This window comes from Dasypus novemcinctus, chromosome 27 (genome assembly GCF_030445035.2).
Source record: "Dasypus novemcinctus isolate mDasNov1 chromosome 27, mDasNov1.1.hap2, whole genome shotgun sequence".
NCBI lineage: Eukaryota > Metazoa > Chordata > Mammalia > Cingulata > Dasypodidae > Dasypus > Dasypus novemcinctus.
The window spans coordinates 15,787,497-15,801,370 of record NC_080699.1 but is presented as its reverse complement, the minus strand read 5'-3'; the positions used below and the strand labels follow the sequence as shown (position 1 = coordinate 15,801,370).

At 38.8% G+C, this 13,874-nt stretch overlaps 1 non-coding gene across 1 annotated transcript; it reads right to left on the bottom strand.

Annotated features, from left to right (window-relative positions):
• Nucleotides 1-7,522: 7,522 nt before the first annotated feature.
• On the bottom strand, nucleotides 7,523-7,628 carry LOC111761315 (U6 spliceosomal RNA). The gene has a single exon (XR_002794715.1). It is a non-coding gene; the product is annotated as a U6 spliceosomal RNA (small nuclear RNA).
• Nucleotides 7,629-13,874: the final 6,246 nt, after the last annotated feature.

The following is a 13,874-nucleotide window of genomic DNA, read 5'->3' as shown; positions in this document are numbered from 1 at the left end:
ATAGGTACAAAACATTTCCTTGAAATTGCCATTGGTCAAAGTTGAACCTATGAATTCATCTTCCAGTGGAATGCCTGGGTCCCTCTTTCTTGTATCGTTCCTCCTTTCTCTAATCGTCTTTCTTAGGGTACTATGTTTCTGATTTCTTTTGCCCCCTTCCCTTTTGGCCAAGGCTGGTGAAACTCTTTTCTTCTTGTGTTGTAGGTTGATACTAGATATATCTCAGAACCTACTGGAAAATAAAATAAAATAAAATAAATAAAATAAAATAAAATAAAATAAAATAAAATAAAAATCTCCCTATCTTATGCTAATACTGACCACTCCTCAATGCCTAGCTTTAATGTACTTTTCTGCTACAAGAGCTTCTCCTTACCAGGGGTTAGGATGGAGGAAAAACAAAAGAGGTGAAGATGACAGAATCCAGTGTTAGCACACCTTTCAGCTTATAAACCAATAAAAACCAAATATTTAAATAATTTTCAACATTTCAGATTCTTCAATGTAATAAAAGCTAAAAATATCTTACCCCTACTCATAAACTTGCACCTTTGAGAACATAAGCTTGTGCATATATTTTTTAGACTGGATATGCTGACAGTTTTCTTTGAATGATGCTGGAGTTGACTGCTAGGAATTTACTTGTGCCTTTCTTAAGCAAGGTTTCAGCCTTGCCAGTGATATCAACCAAGGTTTGAAGAGCAACCTCTTTTCACTGTAAGAGTCTGGAATCACTTTGGACTGAACTCATCTTTCTAACTATATCCTTGAACCTAGAGTTTGTACATTCCTGTCGGCATTTCCTTCAAAGACAAGGAAGCAAAATCATTTCGTTAAAGCAAAATCTGTACAAATTTAAACAGACAATTTTCTGTAATTTGGTGCTTATATGAAGGCCATTTGTTGTCATGGAAAAACTATGGGTTTTTGTGATTAAAAGACCTGGATTTAAGTAAAGACCCTGTACAATTCTTTTAACATTGTCCCAAAGCACCCTCCCCCCAAAAATGGTGTGGACTGGTTAAACAATTTAATATCAATCCCTTACATTTTTTATAATGCTTTAATTTCGTTAAGGAAATAAAGAAGGGATTATAAAAGGTTTTATATTTTCATTGGGGAATAAATTTTAACAGCCAAAAGAAAAATAAACAAAGGTCATGGAATAAAGGAAAGAGATACATAATAGTTTTGTATCTCTCTTTTTCTTTCTTACGTTTTACTAACTGGGGAAAGACAATAATTATATATATAAGGGCCAGGTACTGTTTAAAGTGCTTGAATGAATTAACTCAATTAATCCTGGTATCATTGCCCCCAGTTTACAGATAAAGAAATTAAGGATACAGAAGATAAGTTATTTGCTCATGATTCCAGTGGAGACATGATTTGAGTCCAGGCAATCTAGCTTTAGCATCTATGTTCTTAAGTATTATGTAAACAAGCAAGACTTAAAATTTCTGTACGGTATAGATAGCAATTCCTAGTTGTTAAGTAACGTTTCCTAAGCTATAGACTAATGACATTTATAAAAATGATTGAGGAATACCCCACAAACTGAAGAACAAACACTAAATCCCTTATTGCACTTTGTGAATTCCATTTCATGTATAATATCAAAGTTCACAGAGCAAATAAAAGTATTTTGTAAATATTTTAGTACTTTGTCTAATATCTGGGACCTCAGACTCCTTTTCGGGAACACTGAGCTGAATCATTATCTTGGGTTTCAAATTGCTTTACAACAATGAGCAAAGAAATAGGACATAATTATAAGAATGTGTGTGTACATGTGTGTGACACAAGTGCATGTATAATAGATTTTGTTTTTATTACACACTGGTATGACTACTATATAATGTGTAAGACAACACCATTTGGACACTGGATGTAATCAAGCTTTTTCAACAGGTGGAAGAGAGAGGTAGTAACTACAGATTGTTGCCAATTACGATTGTCTGTATGTTTAATGAGGAATTTATGATTAGAAAGCATATGTGAGTTTTTCCTACCTTAACATCTTTTGTGCCTAAGCTTTATTAGTTTTTAAAAAATATTTTACTTGTATTTGTTTTTTTATTTAAAAACTTACATTCCTTTTCTTCAAAAATTAAGTACTTCTTGTTTTATGTCTTTTCTTGTATGTCTATGCTTTGAAGGAGATAGTATTTGTTATTACTAAGTCTGCCATTTTTCTTCACTTTTCTTTCAGGCAACATCAGTGCTCAGATGGTGCTGGCACATAGGAGAAGCTCAGTGAATAGTGGCTGAATGAGTCAATGAAGGTAAAAATACTCACCATCATACCATGTAATTACAACTCATATTAGATATTAGCATTTCTGAACACAGTTCTCTTGGTCTGTGTTTGTCATGAACATTGTCTTAGAGTATGGAGCATTTTGAAACAGGCTATTGTCCAGCTAAAAAAGTGGCATCAAGCGGATTTTATACAGGAAAAACCTCCCCTGAAGAAGATTAACTGCCTTTGTCTGAAATTCTGGTCTGTATTCCTGAAGCTAGGATAACTCTTGGATGTTTAATCATTGCTAGTTCTTACTATTGCTTATGTCATGATACCCCGATTTGGCTTGGGTAAACATTTTTACTTTAAGATTAGCTTGGTATTGGAATCATTTTGCATTATCTGGCACTGACGGATATAGGCCATTATAACATTTGTCAAAACCTATAAAAGTGTAGGGAGCAAAATGTAATCCATAATATAAACCAGAGAACATGGTTAGCAGCAATGCTTCGATATTTGTTCATCAATTGTAACAAATGTACTATGCTCGTGTAAGGTGTTATCAATAGGGGAAAATGTGAGAAGGGGAGGGGGGTACAGGGGAATCCCTTCCATTTTCTATGTGATTTTTCTGTAACTTAAACATTCTTTGAAATAAAGTGAAAAAAAAAAAGACTTTGAAGGAACATATAGAAGAAATTGCCACTGTACATAAAAGATAACATATCTTAAGATGATGAAAGACAATGAAGAAATTTTTTAAAATTTATTTTTATCTTTATTTTTGTATTTTATTTATTTTATTATTATTTTACATTTTTATTATTTTTATCCATTTATATGTTGGCTTTGTTTTGGGGAAGGTTTCAGATTGCAGAAGGGTCACAATCTAAACCTGGCAGAGGAGGATCATTGGTGCAGGGTATTGGTGATGGGGGATGTGTGGGGAGTGGTACACCTGGGGTATGCCTTTGTGGAATATGAATATATTCAAGTGGTCATAGGGTGTTGTCTCAGTGGGTGGAGACCCACAAAATAATAAAAAGAAAACTAAATTCCCATCCTGGGAAGTCCTGCTATATTCTCTAATAGAGCAGGCAAGAATCCCTAGAGTACATGGACAGTGCCTAGTGAAGGAGAACAGACCAATATGCCAGGCCCTTGATATTGATGCTTGTACTCATGAACCTCATTCTAGTGAAATTGAAACTTAGCTTAGTATTGTATATTGCCTAAGAGTTACTTCCTGAAAGCCTTGTTACTCAAATGTGGCCCCTCTTTAAGCCAAACAGCATATAAACTCACTACAATCCCCCCATCATGGGTCATGACTCCCAGGGATGAGCCTCTCTGGAACCGAGGGATTATTACCAAGCACCAACTAGTGATACATTAAGAAAAAGACCTTGACCAAAAGGAGAAAATGGTAAATACAAATGAGTTTTTATGGCTAAGAGATTTCAAAGTGAGTCAGGCGGTTATTCCAGGGTTTACGCTAATGCAAGCTGCAGGAGGATCTCATTGACTGCCACAGTAAACAATAACTCAAACACTGGGGCTCCTGAGGGCTCTAGAAACATTTAGATGCTATAGGCAGGGCAGACAGTCTCAAGAATTTGACAACTGTCAGTGGGCCTTACTTGGAATATATGTTCCCCAATGTAACACAGTTAGGCTCATTTATAATTTCCCTCACATAGCTCTTCTGCCCCTTTTATTTGAACCTATAATTAGCACTATACCCATTAAATATATGTACCAGAGACTTAAATTTTCTGGTTGTTCATATGCCAGTTAAGCCTTGAATCTCATCTGAGTTGCAGCCAACACCCATTCTCCAGTTCACAGGACTCTCCAGGACAACTAACAAAATGATGATGATGGATAATGCTCATCTCCAAAAACAGAGAGTATCTATAACTGCATGCAAGACAATTCCATCCAGTTGTTCCATGGGATCCCCCTCAATCAGAAACAGAGTGGGCATCACCATCCTAAAATCCTCAAGATTGAGGAATGAACAAACTTAAGATGGGAATGCAACTGTGCACTAAAGTAGACCTATTATTTTCCTAACAATGAAAAGACCTGTAACACTGATATAAAGGCAGTGGCCCCAGAGGTTCTGAGGGGAAGGAGGGGGAAGAATAGGTATAACATGGGGCATTTTTGAGACATTGGAGTTGTTCAACATGACATTGTAATGATGGATACAGGCTATTATACATTTTGTCAAAACCTATAAAAATGTGCAGTGCAATGTGTAAACTATTGACCATGATTAATAACAATGCTTCAATATGTGTTCATCAGTTGTAACAAATGTACCACACTAATCCAAGATGTTGTTAATGAGGAAAAGTGTGGGAGAGGGAGTAGATGGGGTATGGGAATCCCCTATATTTTAATGTATCATCTATGTAATCTAAAGCTTCTTTAAAAATGAAATAATAAAAAGAGTAATGAAAGAAAAAATTAAAAAAAGAAAAAAGAGTAATGATAAAAAAAGATTAGTTTGGTAGACAGCACTTACACTGTTTCTTCCTAGAACCTCACAAAAATAACTGTATATAATTTTCTTAATTGCAAAAACACACAAGGAAAAGAGAAGAAAATATCATAGCAACTGAAGCAGAAATATGAGTGGTAATTGACTCTGCAGTGGAGAAAGGCAGGAAACAAACCAAATCCTTAAAAAGCTTGGGAATTAAAGCCAACAGCCTACTTAGGAACTTATGGTTCAGATAAGACACAAAATAAAAGGATTGATTGAAACAAGTAGATTCCCAGAGTCCCTTCCCCATTCCGTATAGTCATTCAGTTACTCCTCTCCTACCCCAGCAGAAGGTTGGTGGTTTATTCTTCAGAAAGTATATAATAGAGACTCTTAACTGGTTCCCAAGGTCCAGGGAACCATACTCTGAGGAGTTTAACTGGAAATTCTTATTGAATGTATAGTGCTCTTTCCCCAATTCAACTCCCAGAACATTGGCCACTAGGCAGATGATTGGTGAATCTGACCAGCCCAATGTTAAAGACCTAAAGACATTGCAATGGGGAGAGAAGGGCCTTATGGGGGCGATGCTATTGAAAGTGTCTAGTCAGAGCAATATCCAGTGACACCAAAAGGCAACAGGCCCCACTTCCTAGACACCCAGAACTTCAAATTGACTTCATTTTTTAAACTTTTTATTTTGAAATAGTTACATATCATAAGAAGTTACAAAACAGCACAGAGAAGTCCTCTGTACTCCTCACCCAGCTTCTCCCAATGCTAACATCTTATGTAATTATAATATAATATCAAAACCAGGAAACTGACCTTGGCACAATATATCCACTTAGCTAGTCAAAAAATTCATTCCTCAGTATGATCAGATGGCTAAGGATGGTCAGATATCAGAAATTCTTCCAAATAAAAAGAAATAGAATATCTGGGAAGAAACTAGCACTGCGAATGGCAGTAAACTTCAAAAGAATTATTATCATTAGTACTCTCAGAAAAATAAGAGAAAATAGAGAATCCAAGAGCCAACACAAAGATGCAATAAAAAGAATATTTAGTGACTAGTAAAGAATTCTTGGAAATTGAAAGTATTTTAACAGAATTTTTTTTTTCAAAAAAAAAAAATCTCAGTATAATGGTTAAAAGAAAAATTAAGGTAATCTCCCAAAAAGTAGAGCAAGAACCCTTACCTTCAAAGTTGAAAATAGGAAATAAAAGAAGAAAATTAGAGAATCAGTGTAGGAGGTTCCACATCCAAATAATATAAATTACAGAGAGAACAGATGAAATAGAAGGAGGAAGGGAAATAAGAAAAAAAAATTCCAGAAAATTCAAAGGCCATGAATTTCAGATTAAAGAATCCCACCAAGTATTCTGCACAATGGATGAAAAATAGGCCCACATTGAAATGCATTTTTGTGAAGAAGTTTAAGAATACTGGGGATAAAGAGAAGATACTAAAGTCTATCAGAGAATAAAGATAGGATAACTATTCAGGATAGCATTTGTCAGCAACTGGGAACTGGAACAGTTCCATGCCTTTATAATTCTGAAAGAAAATCTTTGACATAGAATTCTATATCCAGAAAACTTATGGATTAAGTGCAAGGGTAGACTATACACACTTTCACATATGTCTCAAAAATTCTAACTCCTGGGACCCCTTTATGAAGCTGCTGCTGGAGAATGTGTTTGACAAATACAAGGGATGAGTCCAAGAAAGAGGAAGACACAGGATCTAAGGGAGAGTGGATCAAACTCAAAGGAATTCCCAGGAAAATGGAGGAAGGAGATCCAAGGATGGAGCCATGAAACATTTAGAGATCACATCTCATATTGAAATAGGCCAGAAAGCTATGAAAAAGAGGCCTCTAAGAAGATAAAACTGATAAAATACTCAATGTGTCTGTGTATATTGAGAGAAGAAGATTTTAGATAACTGGGAGAAATTTTGTTGATGAAGAGGCAAATGCACAGAAAATTGAGCAAACAATACAAATACAAAACATTTTTTAATGCCAGGAAAACAAAAGTATGCCAGAGTTAAAAGCAATTTTAGTATATAATAAGGCTCAGCTCTGAATAATGATTATATTATCATACCAAGGTAAGTAGTGAATGATGGTTTAATTGAAATTATGATGCAGTCATTTCATGAAACTGTGTTGTTAGAGATGCTGGTGACAGAGAGAAAAATCTTCATCTTCAATAGAGCTGCACGAGTTGCTACCATGTCCCCCTTCAAAAAAAAATCAAGAAGTAGTACAATAATCATGTTAATTAGAGATATGGAAGAAAATACAAAATAAAGTGGTTGCCTCTGGAGAGCAGAAAATGGGCAAAAGTTTGGGTATAGAACAGATGTTTTGTATTGTTTAAATTTGTTTTAAATAATAAGACATATGGAAACATTTTTTCTTTATTTGAGATGTTGTGGGTTTACAGAACAATCATGCATATGATACAGGATTCCCATATACCACCCGACTATTGACACCCTAAGTTAGTGTGGAACATTTACTACAGTTGATGGTAGTACATTTTAATAATTGTACTATTAACTATAGTCCATGGTTTAACTTAGGGTTCACTGTGTAGTATAGTTCCATGTGTTTAAAAATTTTTTTATTCTGTTACCATATAGACAACCTAACATTTCCCTCTTTTAATCACATTCAGATATATATTGCAGTACTGTTAAGTTCTCAATGTTGAGCTACCATCACCATCATACATTACCAAAGCATTTCCATCATTCCAAATCGGAGAAAAGTATGGAATGCTTCACAAATTGGCATATCATCCCTGTGCAGGGGGCATGCTAATCTTCTCTATATCATTCCAATTTAGTAAATGTGCTGCTGAAGTGAGCACCGAATGGAAAAAATTTTGATTCTTTAGACTATGCATGTGTACATTTGATAAATATAAAAATTAAGTTGAAAAGGGTGACCAAAAACAATGGATTAACCCAGAATAGAAAAATCTCCAGCAAACAGTAATATGATAAGCCGGGTTTAAGGAGACTAACAACATTTGGGGGTACAATTATAGAATTTTCCTCATTCGAAGTTCAGAGAGCAAAGATTGTGAGGGTTCTCAGGAAGTGAGGTGCTGAAGGGAAGCAGTAATAGAGAGGCCAGGGCAGACTTTTGTTCTTGTTTCATCCAGTAAGAGGAGAGGTTATGTTTATCACTAGGCCAACATGCCATCTTCTCTTACTCTTCAACGCAACCCCCAACCCTCATAAAATTGGAGCACATTGGAGAGAAAGGGTAACAAGCATCTTCTTTGGCTGTGAATTTGGCCCTGAATACATCCAGCACAATGAACAGAACCCTCTCCACTTTCAAGAACAGGATTCCTTCAGCTACCCTATTTATTAGGTCTCTGGTTAACCATGTGGATCAAATGAAGCCTTGCTGAACTTAAAAATCCTGGAATTGTATAATTTATTTGGAAAGCAGTCTGAATCTTGCATAGTTAGATTGCCAGGTCTGTAAGCCTTTTAGCGATAAAACGGAAGGTGGATAAGGAACATACACCATGTTGCGATGATTTCACTAAGTTATTAACTCATTTAGCAATAGATAAAACTTGTCCTTACCCTAAGTGTTGATTAAAATTAAGTTTGGTGATTAACTGGAAGGGAAACATCTTCTCTATGTTTTCTAAATAGTCTTCTAGGCCTCTCAGATTGGGCAGCAGCCCCTAAGAATCTTTGGGTGAAACATGTTTAGGAGAGGTTGAAAAGGTGTATATACATAAGGTTGAGGTAGCGGTGGAGGCTAAGCAGCTAATAACGTCATCATAAGATGCAGCTAGATCAAATTCAGTTACAGTGAACTCCAACGCATAGTCAAAATCATCTGATGGTGAAATACTTCATTTCTTGCGATAGGTAGTTGTAGGTTGGGATTGTAGTATGGAAAAGAGTGGCACAATTGAATCAATTTTAATAGACCTAACCTGCATTACTTTAAATATATTAATTCTTTTTAAAATCTTAATAACCATGGATAGATGCTAGGCCAGGCAGATGAATATCCCCCTAGAAAGAAGGCTTATTCCCTAATGCCCATCTCTGGGTTTCAAATACTCAGTCTAATGTGATTTAAATCAATATTTCAGATTTGACCATTATTTCTAAAGTGTACATACTGTGGTATTGAATGGAAGTTTGTTCCTAGCTGTCAGCCCTTCGCACATCTTTATTTGTCTCACATTTTAAAAATGGACGCTGTGGTGGATTAAGTTATATACCCCAACAAAAGACATGTTCTCAACCTTAATCTGTCTTCCTGCAGGTGAGAATCCATTTGTAAATAGGATCCTTTGAAGATGCATTATCAGTGAAGGTCTGACTCATCTGTGAATAGGATCTTCTAAGAAAGATCCTGAGTCAGGGATCCTTCCCTGAAATGAATCAGGGTGGACCTTGACCCTTATCACACCCATTATAAAGAAAAGCCCTAAGTCAAGAAAGCCAGGAGGACACCAAGTATATTGCCATGTGACAGGAGGCAGAGATGCAAGCCAAGCAACTCCAGGGATGGTGGCAAGCCAGCATTAGAATGCTACAGACTTCTGGAAGAATGCATGGTCTTGTCGATGGGTTTTGGACTGCTAGTGTCCCAAATCTTGAGTTAATAAATTTCTGTTGTTAAACTAACCCATGATGTCGCATTTGTCTTTTTTTTTTTTTTTAAAGATTTATTTATTTATTTAATTTCCCCCCCTCCCCTGGTTGTCTGTTCTTTGGTGTCTATTTGCTGCGTCTTGTTTCTTTGTCCACTTCTGTTCTCAGCGGCACGGGAAGTGTGGGCGGCGCCATTCCTGGGCAGGCTGCACTTTCTTTTCACGCTGGGCGGCTTTCCTCACGGGCGCACTCCTTGCGCATGGGGCTCCCCCACGCGGGGGCCACCCTTGCGTGGCACGGCACTTCTTGCGCGCATCACCACTGCACATGGCCAGCTCCACACGGGTCAAGGAGGCCCGGGATTTGAACCGCGGACCTCCCATATGGTAGACGGATGCCCTAACCACTGGGCCAAAGTCCGTTTCCCGCATTTGTCATAAGAACCTGATAAATTAAGGTAGAGGCATAAGAAACTCACAAAAGAAGCAGGCTGTTATTTTATTAATGAAATGTATTAACTTCATATCATATGTCTTTTAATGCTATTAAAAACACTTGTAATAGGCTATTTTCCTAAATTCATGGATTAAAAACAAGTTGAGTTTTTTCTATGCCTTTTCCTATACCATGGTGCCAATTTGCTGAGACAAGAGATAGGACAAGGAAATGACTTATTATTAAAGTATTAGTGGGAAACTGAATGACTCTGCTGAGATGAGAAAGGGAAGACAATGGTATCGTCTATGAATTCCTTCTTTTGCCAAGAAAGAATATACAGGTAGATCGTTGTTATGGTAAGAATATGCATCAATGGTCCAACCCAACCCCCCAACACACCCTACCACCCCCACAGGCCAGCAACACCAGATCCAATCTAAAGTATTTTAAAAATAAAAATATATATTTTTAAAAAAAGAAGATGCAGGTTTCCTTGAACTAAACAGGGAGAGGAACTATTCACACTCTCTCCAATGGTAGCTCTTCCCACAGCAGTTCATTGTAGGCTGCATATGAACTGCACCTAACCACAACTTTCTCTACTGACAAGGTCAGACCTTCTGCTAACAGAAATGAGATCCAACTAGAATTAGAATTAGCTTTCAAAAGGAAGTAGAACTCATGAGGAATTGTAATTTAGGATTAGTAGGTATTATGTGTTTAGCTGGTCCTAAGCAACCATTCTCTTGTACCAAGAAATCATATGACTGTAGGTTTCTGGAAATGGAGAGGATTTTGGAAGTTCTTCACTTTACTTCCCCTTTCCACCCACTGCACACACCCTCACATGTCCCCTTCCACATCCTTATCAGGGCAGGCTCACTTGGCTGCTTGGACTATCAGGGTGTTCCCTACACAGGTGACCTGTTTATTCACTTGACTCCCAGATGTGTGTTCAGAAGTCAGCGAGAGAAACTTTGTATATTGCATTTTCTAAATAGCTGGAATAGCTGGTGGGGCTCTGTGATGGTTAGACTATTGTGTCAACTCGGCGTTTCTGGTTGTATGCAGGAGAGTTGAACATTGTTAGAAACATATTTATATGCATGCCTGTTATTGCTTTTGCTTAGAGACTAAGTATGGTTTAAGGTAATGTGTATGGCTGCCGAGTTGGCAAGGGATGGACTGTGATGGTTAGGCTATTGTGTCAACTCGGTCAGGTAATTATGCCCAATTGTTTGGTCAAAGAAGCACTGGGCTAACTCTAATACAAGGGCATTTATGGACTTTAGTCACCACTGACTTTACTGCAGTGGTAAATCATAGATAGCTGGTTATATTTACATCAGTCAGGGAGATTGCCATCAGCAGTGAGTGACGCTTAACCCAATCAGTTGAATCCCTTAAAAGGGGACCCAAAATGTCACTGTGATCCACCAATCAGAGTAGGGGCTTATGGAGGTCAGGTGATTAATGGACTTTTAGCTCAGGTCCATCTCACAGTTAGTCCAGTGGGTCCCGGTCCCCGGACCCATTCTGTGGTTATTTCCCCAGTTCCAGAATGCATAATTGGAATAGACATACTCAGAGTAACTGGCAGAGTCCCCACATTGGATCCCTGACTTGTGGAGTGGGGGCTATTATGGTCGGAAAGGCCAAGAAGAAGCCACTACAACCGCCCCTACCTAGCAAAATAATAAACCAAAAGCAATCCTGGATTCCTGAAGGGATTATAGAAATTAGTGCCACCATCAAGGATTTGAAGGATGCAGGAATGGTGATTCCCACTACATCCCCATTCAGTTCTCCTATTTGGCCAGTACAGAAAACAGATGGATCTTGGAGGATGACAGTAGATTATTGTAAACTTAACCAGGTCATGACTCCAATTGCAGCTGCTGTCCCAGATGCGGTATCATTGCTTGAGCAAATCAACATGTCCCCTGGAACCTGGTATGTAGCTGTTGAATTGGCAAATGCTTTTTCCTCAATTGCTATTAATAAGGACCACCAGAAACTGTTTGCTTTCAGCTGGCAAGGTCAGCAGTATACTGTCACGGTCCTGCCTCAGGGGTATATCAGCTCTCCAACCCTATGTCATAATATTGTCCGCAGGGATCTTGATCGTCTCTCCCTCCCACAAGACATCACACTTGTCCCTTATAATGATGATATCATGTTGATAGGACCTAGTGAGCAAGAAGTAGCAAAGACTCTAGACTTATTAGTAAGGCATTTGCATGAGAGAGGATGGGAGATAAATCCAACTAGAATACAAGGTCCTTCCACCTCAGCGAAATTTCTAGGTGTCCAGTGGTGTGGGGCATGTTGAGATATTCCTTCTAAAGTGAAGGATAAGCTGTTGCATCTGGCTTCTCCTACAATCAAAAAAGAGGCACCAAGCTTAGTTGGTCTCTTTGGATTTTAGAGACAACACTTTCCTTATTTGGGTGTGCTACTCAGGCCCATTTACCAGGTGACCAAAAAAACTGCTACTTTCGATTGGGGACCAGAACAAGGAGAGGCTCTGCATCAGGTCCAGTTTGCTGTGCAAGCTGCACTACCACTTGGGCCATATGATCCAGCAGATCCAGTGGTCCTCGAAGTTTCTGTGGCAAATAGAGATGCTGTCTGGAGCCTTTTGCAGGCCTCTGTAGGAGAATCACAACACAGACCCTTAGGATTTTTGAGCAAAGCCCTGCCATCCTCTGCAGATAACTACTCCCTTTTTAAGGAACAACTTTTGGCCTGCTGCTGGGCCTTAGTAGAGACTGAATGCTTAACCATGGGCCATCAAGTTACCATGAGACCTGAGTTGCCTATCAAGAGTTGGGTATTATCTGACCCCAACCAAACCATAAAGCTGGGTATGCTCAGCAGCACTCCATAAAGTGGAAGTGGTATATATGAGATAGGGCTCAAGCGGGTCCTGAAGGCACGAGTAAGTTACATGAGGAAGCAGCCAAAATGCCATGGTCACCATCCCTGCCATGTTACCTTCTCTTTCCCAGCCCACAGCTTTGACCTCTTGGGGAGTTCCTTAAAATCAATTGACTGAGGAAGAGAAAACTCGGGCCGGGTTTACAGATGAATCTGCATGATATGCAGGTACCGCCTGCAAGTGGACAGCTGCAGCACTGCAGCTCCTTTCTGGGACATCCCTGAAGGATTGTGGTGAGGGCAAATCCTCCCAGTGGGCAGAACTTTGAGCCATGCACTTGGTTATTCATTTTGCTTGGAAGAAGAAATGGCCAGAAATGCATTTGCACACTGATTCATGGGCTGTTGCCAATGGTTTGGCTGGATGGTCAGGGACTTTGAAGGAACATGATTGGAAAATTGGTGACAAGGAGGTCTGGGGAAGAGGTATGTGGATTGACTTTTATGAGTGGGCAAAAAACATGAAAATTTTTGTGTCCCACATGAATGCTCACCAGAGGGTAACTTCAGCAGAGGAAGATTTTAATAATTAAGTGGATAAGATGACCCGCTCTGTGGCTAATGCTCAGCCTCTTTCCCCAGCTGCTCCTGTCATTGCCCAGTGAGCTCATGAACAAAGTGGCATGTAGGTAGGGATGGAGATTATACATGGGCTCAGCAACACAGACTTCCCCTTACCAAGGCTGACTTGGTTACAGCCACTGCTGAGTGCCCAATCTGCCAACAGCAGAGACCCACACTCAGTCCCTGATATGGCACCAGTCCTCCAGGTGACCAGCCTGCTACCTGGTGGCAGGTTGACTACATTGGACCACTTCCACCATGGAAGGGGCAGCAATTTGTTTTAACTGGAATAGACACATACACTGGATATGGGTTTGCATTTCCTGTATGCAATGCTTCTTCCAAAACTACCATCCATGGACTTACTGAATGTCTTATCTACTGCCATAGCATTCCACACAGCATTGCTTCCCATCAAGGAACCCATTTCACAGCAAATGATGTGCAGGAATGGGTACATGCCCATGGAATTCACTGGTCTTACCATGTTCCCCATCACCCTGAAGCAGCTGGATTGACAGAACGGTGGAATGGCCTTT